The sequence below is a fragment of the Hypanus sabinus genome, chromosome 5 (genome assembly GCF_030144855.1).
Source record: "Hypanus sabinus isolate sHypSab1 chromosome 5, sHypSab1.hap1, whole genome shotgun sequence".
Lineage (NCBI taxonomy): Eukaryota > Metazoa > Chordata > Chondrichthyes > Myliobatiformes > Dasyatidae > Hypanus > Hypanus sabinus.
Genome location: NC_082710.1, coordinates 122,975,792 through 122,994,128, shown reverse-complemented (window position 1 = coordinate 122,994,128; position 18,337 = coordinate 122,975,792). Strand labels below are relative to the sequence as shown.

At 40.0% G+C, this 18,337-nt stretch overlaps 1 long non-coding RNA gene across 1 annotated transcript in view; it reads left to right on the top strand.

The window, feature by feature from the left end:
- The window catches only part of LOC132393759 (uncharacterized), a 97,130-nt gene extending 80,570 nt beyond the window's left edge, over positions 1-16,560 (top strand). Inside the window, exons 2-4 of the long non-coding RNA XR_009512075.1 lie at positions 14,696-14,803; positions 15,989-16,142; positions 16,496-16,560. This is a non-coding gene — a long non-coding RNA (uncharacterized LOC132393759). The remainder of the gene's footprint in view (positions 1-14,695; positions 14,804-15,988; positions 16,143-16,495) is intronic.
- The last annotated feature ends 1,777 nt before the right edge of the window (positions 16,561-18,337 follow it).

The window sequence follows — 18,337 nt, the reverse complement described above, 5'->3', positions numbered from 1 at the left end:
CCTAATTTCTCCTTCACTGAGTTAATTAAAATGCATTATTGGTAAAGAAGGAAATTGCCTTTAAAGTGCTTCACATTGAGTTTTTTTTTTAAAGACAACAAGTTCGATTCCGATATTGTTTCAAGTCACCCCAGGAAATAGATTGGCTATGTCCGAACACGAGTCATGTTTGCAGTTTTCCCAATTGTTCTTCACTGAATCTGCCATTTTACAATTGTATGCCTCCAAATGGAAGAGCAGTTCCTGAACAGTCCAAACACCTACAAAGTAGCTATCCAATAAATCAATACTTAGACATGTAGCTGCCTCTCATTCTGAATCTGGTCACCAAAGGGCAATTCCAGCAATCCCTGGTCAGTGGTGCAGGTTACTGTCAATGTACATATTCAATGAAAAACAACAAGAGTCCATGAGTCCCACCTGCTGCAACTTGTTCCATTATAGTTCACTACAATTCACAAGACAACTCTTAAGAATTCTTTTTGTTATTTTGTAAAGAACTGTCTCATTTGATGTTGAGGCATTTGCCGAGCTTGGCAGTTAGCTTGCAGACATTTCATCACCATTTGAGGTGATATCCTCAGTATGCAGTTGTTTGTGTTTCTCTTTTTTATACATAACCTCCCATTTACTTGGATCCAGATTGGCTACCCTTTTAGGTGACCTTTGCATTCTGTAGCCTCACATTTCTTTGGCTCTTCCGGGTTTGTAGTTGGTATCAATTTCTATATATGTGTTTATGGAATTATCAGAAGAGAAACACACTTCTAAAAAAATCTGGTGCCTGCTTGGTATTTGCCTGCACCAGAACCCCTGCAGTGTCCCAGCTAAAGTGGTGGTTGTGAACCAAGATCAGTGACCATGGATCATGTCTCTGTACAGCCTGTTTGCGTTCCCATAAATGAGTTGACAGTTTACGTCCTGTCTGGATGATGTAGTTCTTGTTGCAGACTTCACAGGTGATCCTTTGTACTGCATTGCTTTTGCTAATAGTCTTTACCATTACCATGTAGCTTGAGACAAGCTTCCTTAAAGTCATGCAATACACACAAAATGCTGATGGAACGCACAGGCCAGGCAGCATCTATAGGGAGAAGCACTGTCGACGTTTCAGGCCGAGACCCTTCGTCAGGACTAACTGAAATAAAAGATAGTAAGAGATTTGAAAGTGGGGGAGGAGGGGGAAATTTGAAATGATAGGAGAAGACTGGAGGGGGTAAGGTGATTGGCAAAAGGGATACAGAGCTGGAGAAGGGAAAGGATCATGGGACGGGAAGCCTAGCGAGAAAGAAAGGGGGAGGGGAGCACCAGAGGGAGATGGAGAACAGGCAGAGTGATAGCCAGAGAGAGAGAAAAAGGTGGGGGAAAGGGGGGGAATAAATAAATAAGGGATGTGGTAAGAAGGGGAGAAGGGGTATTAACAGAAGTTAGAGAAGTCAATGTTCATGCCATCAGGTTGGAAGCTACCCGAACGGTATATAAGATATTGTTCCTCCAACCTGAGTGTGGCTTTATCTTGACAGTAGAGGAGGCCATGGATAGACATATCAGAATGGGAATGGGACGTGGAATTAAAATGTGTGGCCACTGGGAAATCCTGCTTTCTCTGGCGGAACGAGCGTAGGTGTTCAGCGAAACGGTCTCCCAGTCTGCTCAGGTCTCACCAATATATAAAAGCCTGCACCTATATCACAGTATATCACACCAGCCGACTCACCTGGAAGGACTATCTGGACCCTGAATGGCAATGAGGGAGGAGGTGTAAGGACAGGTGTAGCACTTGTTCCGCTTACAAGGATAAGTGCCAGAAGGGGGATCGGTGGGAAGGGATGATGGGGGACGAATGGACAAGGGAATCGCATAGGGAGTGGTCGCTGCAGAAAGCAGAAAGAGGCAGGGAGGGAAAGATGTGCTTGGCAGTGGGATCCCGTTGGAGGTGGCGGAAGTTATGGAGAATTAAGCATTGGACCCCGAGGCTGGTGGGGTGGTAGGTGAGGATTAGGGGAACCCTATCCCGAGTGGGGTGGCGGGCGGATGGGGTGAGGGCAGATGTGCGGGAAATGGGAGAGATGCTTTTGAGAGCAGAGTTGATAGTAGAGGAAGGGAAGCCCCTTTGTTTAAAACAGGAAGACATCTCCTTCGTCCTGAAATGAAAAGCCTCAGCCTGAGAGTAGGTGTGGTGGAGACGGAGGAATTGCGAGAAGGGGATGGCATTTTTGCAGTTGCTTTGTGAGTGGCTGTGATGCTGTGAAGTTCAGGCAGATGAGCTGTCAATTCTGAGATATTCTTGATGTAGACCAATGTTGTGCATTTCAGTGTGCGTTGAGGGAGCTCTGCGTGACCTGCTCTCCTTAGTAAGTATCTCCTGATGAAATTTTGTGGGTATTGATTGTACTGGAACATCAAGTGCCTCAACTGGAGGTACCAAAATTCACCACCACCCGGAACTCTGTCAATGATTGTTTTTGCAAAACAAGGAAATGGTTTACAATGACACTAAACATTCAGAGTTAAAGTTTTAGAAGTAGCTTTTCTTCTTCATTTCCTTTCTGTGAAAAGAACCCTAAGCAGACTTAAACTGCTGGTGGAATGCAACATGCCAGGCAGCATCTACAGGAAGAAGTACAGTCAACGTTTCGGGCCAGGACCCTTCATCCAGATTAACGAAAGGTCTCGGCCCAAACCTTCAACTGTACTTCTTCCTGGAGATGCTGTCTGGCCTGCTGCCTTCTACCAGCATTTTGTGTGTGTTGTTTGAATTTCCAGCACCTGCAGATATCCTCGTGCCTACACAGACCTGTAGTGTAACTGATAGAAACCTTTTCACACCTAATGTACAGAAAGAAAAGAACTGGTGATGGGTGGTTTAAAAAATGAATTAATAAATGCATAATAAATGAGGCAGCTTGGTATTGTAATCCCATACAGTACCAGAAACCCGAGTTCAATTCCCACCACTGTTTATAAGGAGATTGTACATTCTTCCTGTGGCAATGTGGGTTTCCACTGGGTGCTCTGGTTTCCTCCCATATTTCAAAGGCATACTGATTAGGGCTATGGTTAGTATGTTATGGGCATGCTATATTAGCACCGGAAGCACGTGCAGGCTACCCCCAGTACATCCTCAGTCTGTGTTGCTCATTGATGCAAATAATGCATTTCACTGCATGTTTTTTAACGTACATGAGACCAATAAAGCTAATCTTCAAAAAAGTAAGTGCAGCAATTGGTGAATATCAGTTAAACTTGGTTATGTTCAGTCTTGTCTACTATGGACTAATGTTTATTTCTCTCATAAGACAGCAACACTACACCTTAGTTCCTTCTCAGTGGCATCATTCATGCCACTAAACCTGTTGGGTTTGTCTTTAGTGATGTAAACACCTGAATACAGTACATTGGAAGGAACTCCTGGATATGCTGTCTCTGGAAGAGTTAATAAATCCCTCTGTCATTTTAGATGGAAGAATCCCACAGCTCATTACCTAAAGAGGAGAAGATGAATTCTCCATACATTCTGATCAACTTTGCCCTTGTCCACAGTGATGAACACTGATTATTGAACTACTTGTTATACTGCATGTTGAAGCTGGCATAGTATTAATGTTCCATGCATGTCAATGGCAATACATTAAAAACGCTTCCTTTGGCTTTAAACAAATTGTGACTCTCTATTAACGAAAGGTGTCATAATAACATCAAGGAGAGCTCATGTTTATCCTGGCCCACTTATCAATAGTCCCATTTTCTCACAGTTAACCTCAAACAAAATTTGACATCAAGCCATATAAAAGGATATTATATAATATAGCAAATATTGGCCATGGAGAGAAGCTTTAAGGAGATTCTTATAGGGTAAACAATCTACTAGACGTGTGGATTAACTTCATGACTAAGGATTAGAAGCTGCAGTTAATGGCTATCAGTAATGGAGTTAAAATCCACAAAATGTCTGGAAGGAGGAAAAGAGGTAAACAAGAGAACTGTAGGTGATTACGGAGGTAAGGAGGTGAAAGTTCATAAAAATGTTTGAAAGTAAGGAAGAAAATTTGAGATAATAAACACAAGAAATTCTGCAGATGCTAGAGATCCAAAGCAACACATTGAGAATGCTGAAGGAGTTCAGCAGATCAGGCAGCAAATGTGGAAATTAATAAACAGTTGACATTTCAGGCCACGATCCCTCTTGAGGACAACATTTGAAAATTGAGGCATTGTTCAAATGTGGAAATTATTATTAGCCAGCAGCCATTGGAACAATATGTGATAATGCAAATGGAAGCAAAAGCAACAGAATTTTGGATGATCTGAAGTTTCTGGCGACTAGAATGAAAAAGTTAGGTCAACCACGCATTGGAATGATCAGGTGCCCATGTTGGGAAAAATCAAGTAAACGTGTTTAGAAGCCGATGAGTTTAAGCAAGAGGAAGCTGAATAATGTATTGGGGGTAGAAGTAAATCTTCCCAGTGATGGAACTTGTATCTAGTCTGAATTTCATCTTGAAAGTAAAATTACACTGAAGTTATAATAATCTTTCTATGTTTATCCAAAGTTAATCCATTATTCTACCAAGCTGCTTTGAAGTGCAACATAAATTACAGCTGTTGAGAGTTTCATATGAGGAACGATAGTCTGCATGAAATTGACAAGATGACCAGCATTCATCCTTCCTAGCACTGTGTATTTCTGTATTTTTCTGAGGGAATATGTTTTTTTGCCAACTGACAATTTATCAGTGCTAATTTTAAAGTTGCTGGGAAAAAAATACTTAAGGCAATTAGCAGATGCTATTGATATAATTAAAGGATTTATAAGGTTGTTTCCATGAATCCGCAGCAGAGTTAGACTCAAAGGCACTTGTCAAGCAAACAGCATCAGAGTATCACTTTCTGAGCTAGCCACCAGAAGATTCTAATTGGTATGCTTCTTATTGCAAGGAATTTTCTGTTGTTTGGAATTACTAAATTTAACTTCAGTTATATTTCCCTGTGTTGGCATGTGGTCAAGTGGTTAAGGCGTTGGTCTAGTGATCTGAAGGTCGCTAGTTCGTGCCTCAGCTGGCAGCGTCTTTGAGCAAGGCACTTAACCACACATTGCTCTGAGGTGACACCGGTGCCAAGCTGTATCGGCCCTTGCTCTTCCCTTGGACAATATCAGTGGCGTGGAGAGGGGAGATTTGCAACATGGGCAACTGCAGGTTTCCCATACAATGCTGCCCAGGCCTTGGAATCTTTCCAAGGCACAAATCCATGGTCTCGCGAGACTAACGGATACATATATATTTCCCTCCTAAAGTGATTCAACCTGCACTGAAAATATTAAATTAAAGGAAGATACAAGGTACTTCCCCCCTCATCTCTCTCATCTCTTCAAGGCATTGTTATGTCAAGGCCTGTATCAGTCAGTCATGCTTAGAAATCAATACTCCATCATCTTTTCTGAAGACATTCACCAGACCATCTCTCCTTGTAAGCTGGAGACTATTACTTTTGTGTATTTAATATTTCAATAATATTTGAGTAACCTAGTATATATAGATTGTTTTATTAAGAATTCTTGCTCATTTAAATAATTAATTATCAGTTATATGTAAAAATACATTAATTGAATGTGTTATCATGTTACGGTGTGATACATGCACACCTTATTTAAAGGAAAGATGAAGCCAGAACTGCATTCCTGGACTCCTGTGATTCCTTTGAATTAACTTAATGTTTTGAAGTTCAAAAACATTAATAATTACAATTGGTTCTTCATAGGCAATGAGAAGGGAAAGAGAGCTTAACGATTTGAATTGGTAAATGTAATTTTGTTGCCATACTTTATAATATAATATGTAAATCTACCTTAAAGTCTCAAGCCTGATATTAATTTCCAGTTTAAGATGGTGCTGGTGATGCCAAGTGACCATTTATTGATAGCAAAATAAAAAAGTAAAGAAAACTACTAAACATCTTATGAGTAATGATCACTGCTAACAATGGAGAGGTGCGCAGATGCAAATCTAGGTGTGCAGAGGCAGAGGTGGGAGGAGGCGGAGGTGAAGGTGAGGCATGGCGGAGGCAAGCAAAGGCAGGAATAAGGGAATTCCTGATCTCTGATCGATTTAAGCACCAGCCTGTATGAAATGTTTGGGTATGGACTGAATTGTGGCGGCGGGGTCCAGGCCCCGGAGTTGTCGAAATGTGAGGAATGACCCAATGTTTATTTGATTCAAGCATCTAGTCAGATCCTAAAGGTCCGAGTGTTGGGATCGAAGCTAAGAGATAGACCAGTTTTACCTGCTTCTGGTCAGTTCTCTTGAATTGAATTGAATTGAATTGAATTGGCCTTTATTTCTTACGCCCTTCACATATATGAGGAGTCAAAGTCTTTATGTTACGTCTCTGTCTAAATGTGCAGTGTGTAATCATCATAATTTATAATAAATAGGACAGTCAATGTAACATAGAAATACACTCTAATCAGCATGAGTTAATCAGTCTGAAGGCCTGGTGGAAGAAGCTGCCCTGGAGTCTGTCGGTCCTGACTATTATGCTGCAGTATTGTCTCCCGAATGATAAAAGCGGGAATAGACGATGGTTGGGGTGACTCGTGTCCCAATGATCCTTTGGGCCCTTTTCTCGCACCAGTCTTTGTAAATGTCCTGAATCATGGGAAGTTGACAACTACAGATGTGCTGGGCTGTCTGCACCACTCTCTGCAAAATCCTGCGATTAAGGGTGGTACAGTTCCCATACCAGGCAGTGATGCAGGCAATCAGACTGCTCTCAGTTGTGCCTCTATAGAAAGTTCCTAGGATTTGGGGGCCTATACCAAACTTCCTTAACTGTCTGAAGTGAAAGAGGCTTGTTGTGCCTTTTCCACCACACAGCTGGTGTTACAGACTGCGTGAGCTCCTTGATGATGTGGATGCAGAGGAACTTAAACTGTTTACCCTCTCAACCCCAGATCCATTGATATCAATAGAGGTTAGCCCATCGCCATTCCTCCTGTACTCCACAACCAGCTCCTTTGTTTATGCAACATTGAGGAAAATGTTGTTTTCTTGCCACCACTGTGTCAGCGAGATGACCTCTTCCCTGTAGGCCACCTGCTCTGTGATATCTACTCAGCTCTGCGTTGAACTGAGGCTGTGACCTTCTCCAACTGCAGTGATGCCTGGCTTTGTGTCTCATAAAACTGCAGTTCTGAATGTTATTTGCTGACTGTTATTGTTTGCATGATTTTTTTCTCTACGCATTGGGTGTTTTATGGTCTATATTAAATGGATTCTTTTGGGGTTTCTTTGTTTTGTGGCTGCCTGTAAGGAGACAAATATCATAGTTGTATAATGTATACATACTTTGATAATAAATATACTTTGAAGTTTGAACTTTCAATTGCCCACAGTGTATCATTTATAGAATTTTATCAACATCATTTTATAGAATTTCTTATTTGGGAAAGCAGCTTTAACTACCCCACGCTTTTGAAAATCTTTACCTATTATAACTCAGTGGGCACCATTAACTCAGATCTCAGAAGACCTGTCTTTGTTGCAGTATTATCCAGCATCCATTCCTGTTCAGATCAAATCCAAATAAAACTATCTAATTAATGCAATTTTATTGATGGATTTATGGAATAAAGTTATAATCACAAGACTCAACTATTCAATATTAATTCATTTTGGATTATTTACTGTCTCCATAAATAGTTAACACTCTTTTCCAAGCTAATATTCAGACATTAATTCCAGAGGAGGAAATAAGATATCAAGCTAAGCTTACTATGATAGCAAAGAAATTTGAAAAATATACTATGTAAAAAGGGAATTAGAATTGTGCTCTAAAGTGGGAAGAAGGGATTGGGTGGAGCAATTTTGTGCAAATTCTCACCAATAAAAGTAGAACAAGTGTACTCTGTAGCCACATTACTAGTTCCTTCCTGTTCCTCATAAAGTAGCCTCTAAGAGCATGTTCTTGTCCTTCTTTACTGTAACCCATCCACTTCAAGGTTTGATGTGTTGTGCATTCAGAGATGCTATTTTAAACACCACTGTTGTAATGCATGGTTATTGAGACACTGTTGCCTCGAAGCAGTCAGACCATTCTTTAACCTCACTCATTAACAAGGTATTTCACCCACGGAACCACTTTTCCCTAGGCAGTTTTGTTTTATTTCTTCCACCATTCTTAGTCAACTATAGAGACTGTTGTGCATGAAAATCCCAGGGGACCAGCTGTTTCTGAGATACACAAACCACTCCATATGGCACCAACAATCATTCCATGGTCAAAGTCACTTAAGTCACATTCTGATATTTGGTCTGAACTACAAGACATCTTGACCATGTCCGCATGTTCTTCAGCATTGAGTTGCTGCCACATGATTGGCTGATTAGATATTTGCATCAACGAGCAGGGGTACAGCTGTACCTAGTAAAATGGCCACTGAGTGTACAGTATATTGACTTGTCTTCTCCGTGGATTATAACCTTGTCGTGGTGGAGAAGCTTGTGTGGTCCTGGATCCTGAGAGTGATGCTGTCTGGAGCTATGCTCCTGGTAGGGTCACCCATGGCAGTAAGGTCGAGGGTGAGATCCCTGACAAAGAACAGTCCAACCAAGACCTCAACAGTGGAACAGGCGGACGAAGTTACTTCGAACTCAACAGCTGTTAAAGCAGATGAAGGCTGCAACAAATCCATCAGCTCCAATTGTCATGGTTTCCATGCCATTGAAATCAGTTGGTTGATTTGTGAAGTATCGTGTGCTTCTTGGAGTGCTACATCAAGCACACGTTAAACAAATACACGCACAGGCGTCTTTGCTCTGTGGGCTACATCTTACAGCAACTTTTGAAGCCAACAGATGTGCAGAATTATAAGAAAAGAGAAGAAAATGGAAAGAGAGACAGCAACAACCAGAGCCCGATCTGCCAACTGGAACTACCTGTTATGAATGCGGAAGAACTTTCAAAGCCACTTGAGAGCCCATAAATAGATCAACGGAGCGAAGACAGTCATCTTCGACCTCAAGGGATAGCCACAACAATATTGACTTCTGCAACATGTGGTATTAACAAAAGTAAAATCATGCTACTTTGTGGATTGATATTGCACTGCCATATTTTTGTTTATTTTGTGGATCAGATTGTGTTTCATGAAGACTCCTGTGTGTGATCCAGCTTCGTAATGACGCTTCTTAATGAAGCCTGTTACATATCCTGTGATTTCTATCATTAAGGATGTTGTGTGCTCATGGAGGACCTCATATGATTTAGAAAAATGCCCCATGTTTGCACAGAGTAACAGTCACATTTAACTTTTGGTTTTAGATACAGAAAAATCATGCAGCACATAAGGACATTGTGCTGCATTGAAATATTTCTAGTCCAGTAGCTTTCTCTCTCAAGCTGTCCTCGATGATAATTCTTCTTCTTAGGCTTAATAGGGCTAATCTGTGCTATTGCATTTTAGTGATGTGTTACAGAGCAAAGCAATTGCTTTTTGTATTGTTTTTATTGTCAGTTAACCCTGTTGTTCACTACTGTGTAGGCACTGCAGAAAATCCAATTATATGACTGGCTAGCCTGCATGACAAACAGACATCCTGAGTAATTTAAAACATAGTCGATTATGTCAACAGCAGGTGCTGGTAGGTATTCTCAAACTCATTCGGAACTGGTAAGTTTAATACCATAGAGAACACACTTGCTTGTTGTTTTTCAGTATACTCAATGTCTGGATCAGGAGGACGAAGTTTCCCACAAGGTCAAGTAGCCCTCCAGGCTTGTTATTACAAAAGAATGAAAGAAAATGCCTACGACACTTACAGTTCTGCAATAAATTCATGGTCTTTACATAGATGGTCAAGGTGAATAATGAAATGTAACTTCTATCATTATTCATCAGAATCAGGTTTAATATCGCTGACATCTGTCATGAAATTTTTTGGAGCTAACTAAGTTTACAACTCCTTTTATTTCCATCCTGTGTGTAGACAACCCCCACCCCCCCAACCTAGTTGGTGATGAAGCCAGTTAGAATGCTCTCCATGATACATCTGTTGAAATATGTGTTTGGTGACATACCAAATCTCCTCAAACTCTGAATGAAACATAGTATCCCACTCAATTCAGCAGTGATATTGGATACTCACAAAACTCAAGAACTGCAGAAAACACAAAAATTGGAGCAGTGGGAAATGGTCAGAAGTAAAATAGACTCCCTGGAAATGGCAGATGTAATGTACATTATGAAGTTCAAAATTGATACATTTTGTTGAGAAAAAGCGATGGGTGAATTTGATGAAATATATCTTGCCCCCCAAGTCACAACTTAAGATCCTTGTTGCCTGCAAAATGAATCTTTCAAACTGACTCTATGAGACTATTCTGGACTTTACTGATGGGGACCTAACACTCAGAAATTCTTAAAATGAAAGAAAAATAAATTATATCGGTAAAGCTCAGCCAGTCAGGCTACATCAATGGAAAGAAAATGAATTAATATTTATGATTTGCATTCCTTCATCAATATGCAACAATATTTAAAAAAAAATAGATCACCTCAAGTGACCCTGGAGTATTGTGTACAGTATTGGGCTCCTTATTTTAGAAAGGATATACCAACATTGGTGAGAGTTCAGAGAAGATTCACAAGAATGATTCCAGGAATGAAAGGGTTACCATATGAGGAACATCTGGCAGCTCTTGGGCTATATTCCCTGGAGTTCAGGAGAATGAGGGGGAATCTCATCGAAACATTCCGAATGTTAAAAGGCCTGAACAGATTCAATATGGCAAAGGTATTTCCCATGGTAGCGGATTCTATGACAAGAGGGCACGACTTCAGGATAGAAAGACCTTCATTTAGAACTGAGATGCGGAGAAATTGCTTTAGTCAGAGGGTGGTAAATCTCTGGAATTTATTGTCACAAGCAGCTATGGAGGCCAAGTCATATGTAATGTACATACATTACATATGTACATTACATCTGCCATATGCTCTTGATTTGCCAAGGCATCAAAATGTCTGGGGTGAAGGCTGGGAAGTGGGGTTGACTGGAAGAATTGGACCCACCCATGATTGAATAGAGGAGCAGACTCGATGGGCCAAATGGCCTACTTCTGCACCTATATTTTATGGTTTTATGATCTAAAGAAGTATTCAGCCCCCACAAATAGTTTCCCATTTTACTGTATTATTTTCTAAATTTAAAATATATTGAAGTAGGATTTTACTTTTCACAGCTGTATTATTGTATTTCTATTGCTATGCTGTTATGCTTCTAACAGCTTTTCTGCAATGCAGTGTGTTCCATTAGTTAAGCTTCATAAGTTTTGTCTTCGGCTGATAACAGGAGCCATTTGCTTAGCCTTGAAATGCTGTGTCAGCCAGATGGGTTTATCTTGGTAATGTGCTGTATCGTTCTGTCCAGTGGGTTGGCATGGGACATTCAAGAGTTAGGTGGGGTCAGATTTCTGAGTGACAAGGGTCTGGCTTTGTTTCTTTGGTTGGAAGAGAAGGAGGTGAAGAGAACGGCGCAAGAGAAAACACTTGGAGGATCTCACCCATAGGGGTCTTTTTGCAAGAAGTGCTTTATGCAGCTGAATGATTCCAAGAAGGAGGTTCCAATACTTCTGTAGTGGGCCAGTTTGTTCATAATGTTCTTCAAGGGAACTTCAAATTGTAGCTGTGGACATGGGTTCAATAAAGCAATACACCCAAATACTTCAGAAACAAGCTCCAATGTTTATGTGCACATTTAGACTGGTTTAACTGCAATGGGCCCTTTTTTTCTTTTTTTTTCTATTAACAGTTTTTATAAGTTGAAATATTGGTAAATATACCTCCACCTTAATTTTTTGCTGGTGTAAGGTCTGTTATTTCTTGATGTAATGATAACTTTTCCTGGTGTACTATTTACACAGCATTCACCATAATTTCTACTGGAGACTTCAAGTGGGAGTGTGAAGGACAGAAAAACCTTCAGAAAGTAACCTAGCAGTTGCTTAAATGAAAAAGGAAGGCAGGAAACTTCAGAGTGACCCATTAAGGAAATGGCCTGGAGTCTCAGAGTGAACACATTCCAATTAAAGTATTAAAGGAAAATACTAAAGTGCAAAACATAATTCCTGAAGGTTTACTGGGACCAAGCTCTGATGTATCCATATGGATTGGAGGTATCTTTGCAAGATCCATACGTGACACAGGTTTTAAAGTTATTTAACTCTACAGACCATTTTACAATTGGTATTTGATGCATTTATCATTGACACCACTCAGTGCCCTTGAGATTTGGGAGCTTAGTGCTGATGATTATCCGTCCGATGGCTACTTGTTATTGAAACTGAAGGTTTTGGAAGCAGGTGTTGGAGTAGCTGAGACTATTGATTAACTAGTGTTGGTCTGTCCAGATTCGGTCAAAAAAGGTGTATCTTTAATTCTTGTGAGAAGGCTCATGGAAGCTTGCAAGGAGAGAGATGGGAAGGATTTCCTGAAAATTTTGTACATTCTCCCAGTGTTCTGAGCTGTTTTTAAGAAGGTTCAAGTTCCTCCTAAGCAGGATGATGAGCATAAGCAAGGAACTGTGTGGTGCACCCAGTCTAAACCTATTACATTTTGTCCTGAAGGAGTAGTTAAAGAGCTGGGAACTCCCAACTTTGCTGGAGTGCCCAACGCTTTGGCTCTTCTGGTGGATGTTCTGGTGAATCACAAAGAAAAGTCAAGCTTACCTGCCAGAGTGCTGATGAGACCTGAACTGAAGAAAACTTCAGCTGTCCATGTAGACAGGATGAAGATGATTGTCAGGAATAACTCAGAGAGAGACGTTACCTTCAGATGTGGAATGGTAATTACTCACTGTGATGGTAGTATCTGGTTTTCTGGTGAGAAAACCAGGAGAAAGGTAGTCCCCTGGATCAGGGGAAGTTGACAGTGAAGTCATTCAACTTTGGTGACTACCCAGTTACCGAGAAATGGAAAAGGAGACTAACTGAGAAGATGTTGGAGTGCAAAGATGTCTTTTCAATTGAGGAGTTTGATGTTTGTTGCTCCAAGAGTACTCACCACATTATTAAAGTGACAGAGGACACCCTTTTCCAAGAGAGGTCATGCTGATTAACATCAGCAGAGATTGAAGATGTTCAATGGCATCTGCTGAGATTGAAAGAAGCTGGAATTATCACCAAATTGAGAAGTTCATATGTGTCGTCTATTGTGGTGGTGAGTAAGAAGAGCAGGAAGGTATGAACATGTGTTGATTATTGGACACTGAACAGATGTACTGTCCAGACCAATATACTGTTCCATGGAACAAGGATGCTCTGTCCTGCCTAAGTTGGATCAGATTATTCAGTGCATTGGGTCTAAGCACTAGGTTCTATCAGATACCCATGAGTGAATCTGGTGTGGCATTTTCTGCTTATGATTCCAGTTTGAAATATCAGCCAGGAAGTCAGAACATTGTTGCGAATGCATTGTCAGTACATTCACATGACGTGCTCGCAATGGAAGGAGAGTGGAAGAATGTTTCTGTGCTGGTGTAAAAGTATTGTTTCAGTTTTCCACAGTGGGGAAATCAAAGCCAAGACTATGACCTGGTAGAGCTTTTGCCCATTTTGTAACTTCTAGCTGTGCCATTCCACAAGTATATAGCAACTTGACCACACTGAATACGAAGCAGTTGCTCGCTTTGAGTCCCGCAATATTGGCATCAGCCCAGCAAGAGGACCCCTGTATAGGAGCCATCTGCTCATGTGCTGTCAAAGGGGATATGGCCCAAGTTGAGAAGACAAAACACTCTACCATACCTCCACTGATGAGGGAATGTGTCAAACAGGAATTGAGAAACAAAGTTTTATACAGAGTTACCTTGGCCTTCCCAGTTAGTTCATAAAGTTCTTTGAGTGAACGTTGATGTGGTTGGTGATGTGGGTTCAGCGTTGTGAGTAAAGCAGTACACCCAACTACTTCAGAAATGAGCTCCAATGTTTATGTGCACATTTAGAGCGGTTTAACTGCAATGGGCACTTTTTTCTTTTCTTTTTCTATTAACTTGTTGAAGTTGAAGTATTGGTAAATATACTTCCACTTTAATTTTATGCTGGCGTAAGGTCTGTTTTTTCCAGGTGAATGATAACTTTGCAAGGAGTGGTACTTACACAGTATTCACCATAATTTCCATTTCCTCATTGGAATATTTCAACTTTCCTGTTCGGCTGAACCCAAACCCTAGATATGCATTGCTTATTGAAGGTGGCCTTATCCCTGTTACCCATGCAAAGCTGAGTCATGTGGCTGTTAGCCAGAGATAACTAATGAGCCAAGTTTGTTATCAGTCATGGTAAGAATGTTACAATCACAAGTGTTTAAAAAGAAACTGTAATTGCCAAGATAGTAAGATGACATGGAGATGTAAAGGACCACTGTAAGCAAAGCATTGTGTTGAAGAATTGAGCAAAACTACATCAGCACATTGCCAACCAGAGGGAGCCAGAGGGAAAGATGATAGTCCTCCCACAGCTAGATGACCAAGTAATGGTGAGGGTACTGCCTGAAAAGACAGTTTGAACCCAGATTGATAGGACCACAGATGGTACTTCTGAAAAATGACTGTTGTGTCTGTGTGCAAAATCATGTATGTAGCCAGTGGAAACACTGGACTTGGGTTAAATCATTCGACTCACTCTCTTGTCACACCCACAGACAGAACAGGAGATCAGTGTCATTGCAGAGAACCCAAGTGATGAACACAAGCCGGCTGCATCAGACGTGAACACAGCTGATGGAGGCAGACCCATTGCAAACATGAAGGTAGAGTACACTGAGAGAGCACAGCAGAAAGTCATGAATAGCATATTAAAGTGTAATGTTAATGGTATCTGGAATGAAGGCTGGTAGCTGAAGGTAAATGATTAGTTGGATAGCATAGAATAGAAAAGATAGTGGGAAAAAATAGATGGGAACGGATCCAAGTTACAGCAGGGGCATTAGATTCCACAACTTTGATATATGGCAGACGGAGAAAAAGAAGAAATTGAACACAACATCTGAAGACAGTCAACCCCAGCCTGAATGGGCCTTGAATAGAAATGAGCTGCACCCTTTCAGTGGTTGGGCCTGCCATTGACTGGACAGTTCGGAAGGGAATGCCATCGGGGAGAAGTCCTTGCAGTCAAACAAATCAAGACCACACCAAATATAATGAGAGTCTTTGATGAAGATAGTTAGGACCAAAATGCTGGAGTATTGAGGCAAAAATCAAGACATGATATTAAACTGGAATGAGAACTGAGTAAAACAAAATGCTACAAAACTTCTCTAGTTTAGATTATGATTGAGGGTGGGGGATGCTGTGAGAGTTAAGTATGGTTCAAAGAAAGCATTGTAGATACATTGTAAATTTAGAATTGTCCTTTGATCTTTAGCTTATAAAATGTCATGTAGTATTGGGTCAAACAAGCCTCTTCCTCTGAAAGGATCTCAATATGATGTCTGCTGTGTCTCATTTTGTTGAATAAGGAGACTATTTCATAGCTACTAGATTCTTCTCTCCGGTGACAACATAGATGTACATAATACTGTTGACAATACCTTGTGAATTTGTGGTAATTATTAGAAACATTGAAATAACAGCACTTTTATCTTTTAACATCATGTGCTAAATTCACAGTTGACAACTATATTCATCTCTATTTGCTGATTATATAAAACAAAATAAAATGAGTTCTCTTATATATAAGGAAAATCAAATGTAGAAAATGGCAATTGTTAATTCATGGTCTACAAGAAAAATATTCAACAATAATTGGTTTGCTTGTTAATTCGTACAGGAAGGTATCTTGAGTTGGCTGAATTACATTGTTGATTGTTAACAAAATGTTTGCACATTTGACATGCAAATCTTTGCATTATTTAGAATTTAGGATTTTTCCTAAATGGATAAAAACATACTAAATATATTCTTTTACTAAATTTTTTCTTTCTTGTCCCATGCAGATGTGATCTATACAATAAAAGACTTGTTTGTCTCTACCTTAGAAAATACCAAAGCAAAGTACTGTACATAATTTCTATACTCGCTGGGTAGCCTCCAACCTGATCATGAACATTGAACATTGAATGGCATGAACATTGATTTCTCTAGCTTCTGGTAATTCCTCTCCCCTCCATCTTTCTTTCTTTTGCCATTCTCCATTTTAGTTATCCTCTCTCCCTTTCTTTCTACTCACTTGCCCATCATCTCGGTTTGGTTCCCCTCCTCCTTTCCTTTCTTCAATGGTCAATTTCCTCTCCTTCTTCTTCAGTCCTTTACCTCTTCCACTATTCCCTCCCAGCTTCTAACTTCATTTCTTCATCCACACCTAACCCCTTTCCCCCCTCACCTGGTCTCTGCCAGCTTCTACTGTTTCCGGACACCACCTTCGTATTGTTCCTTCTGCCCTTTCCTATCCAGCTCTGATGAGGGTCTTGGCCAAAGTGACAACAGTTCATTTCTCTCCATAGGTGCTGCCCATTTTCTGAGCTCCTATGTGTGTGTTACTGAAGATTTCCAGCATCTGCAAAATCTCTCCTGTTTGTGAGTGCCTAATTTAAGAGTTGTGGTTGAAATTATAAATGCTTTAGGGTAAACTATACTTGAGATCATCACTGATTTCACTGCCCTGGATGGCAAAAAGTAGAGTTCAAATTAGCTTTGAGATATGAAGCATGCAAATTATAACAGATTACTGTAAACTGAGTACTCCAGAAAAGGATTAGAAAAATGTAGGTGATCTTCAATTTGTTTGGCATTGTGAAGTCATTTTGCTTTAGAAATATAACTGCAACATTAATGTAGCTAAAGTAAATCTTACCCCCAACTACTGTAAAAAAGAAAGCAAGAACAAAAAAAAAGTCAGTGATGCACTGCAGGTTGGTTTGCAAGTCTCTTTGTCTAAGATCTATTACCTGTGGAGTTACAAAGCATCTGCTAACTGCAAGCAGATGAGATATTTCAAATGCTTGTTTTAAGACATTACATTGGAGATGTGCACCAGTTCATCTAAACGATGCATGAAGGACTTCAGATAAGATTTTTGACAGCTTTCTAAAGACAGATTAGATGTTTCATTTGATACTTCATTTATTTCTGGAAAGCTTATTTCTCTCTTAATCTTCAGGATAGCTTCTCTATTCATTACTCAGTTTTGCATGTTATGATTGTAACTAGTATACATTTCATGCCTTTTTCATGAATTGCTGACCTTCAGAATATCAGTGCATTAGGCTGTTGATATACTTACTTGATATTTTAGAAAGAAGTTGATTAACGAATGTGTGGTGCGGTGTATTACTTTATTTCCTTCTGACTGCATTGTCTTAGGCAATTGCATAAACATTGTGATATGTTATTAATACAAGCTAAAGGAATGGATATATTATGATTTGCCACTCAATTCATGCGTCCAGTTCCAGAAAAGAAACAATCAAATTCACAGAATCTTCAATTTGCCCTGAGGGTTTAACCATTAAGTAAAGCAGAGTAAATGTTCTTGATACATAACTTTGGGCTAAACCAGGGTAAAATACAGTGAAATTCATTTTTATGTGTTTAAAGTTTATGAAGTTTGTAAATTCATGGTTGAGAGTAATAACTGTTCTTGAACCTGTTGGTTTGAGTCCTGAAGCTCCTGTACCTTCTACCTGATAAATGGCAACGGTGAAAAGACAGCAGGGCCTGGGTTGTGGGTGTTCTTGATGAATCTTGCTGCTTTCCAGAAACAGCACACTGTGTAGATTTGCTCATTGGTGGGGAGGGATTTACATGCGATGAATTGGGCCATATCCAGTAATTTTTGTAGGAATTTCCATACCAGGCCATGATGCAACTAGTTAATATACTCTCCACAATACATCAATAGAAGTTAGTTGAAGTTTTAGATAACATGCTGAATCTGAAATGATAACACTGAGGAATTTAAAGTTCCTGATCCTCTTCAACTCAAGGTATTGTTCAAGTATCTCATAGTGGGATGCTACAAGTAAGAAAGAACTAACCACTGCCCTTATATTTTGTTTTACATATTTCTATCCCAGATTTTATTCACTGAGCTGATGAAATATCTTCAGAACATATGGAGTTAAATCACTCAATGCAACCACTGCAATCAAGCAGATGTTTCAGGTTATTTTTGATCTTGGTAGGTTCCAGAAATGTTTTTGTTGATGGAGTAGACAATGATAAAGTACTCAAACTGTAAAGGGAGATTGTTAAACTTGCGGTGGATGGTAATGATCATTGCTAGGCAGCGGTGCATCACTATGGTAACCTGCTGTTTACTATTAAAAATCCACATTATAAACAAG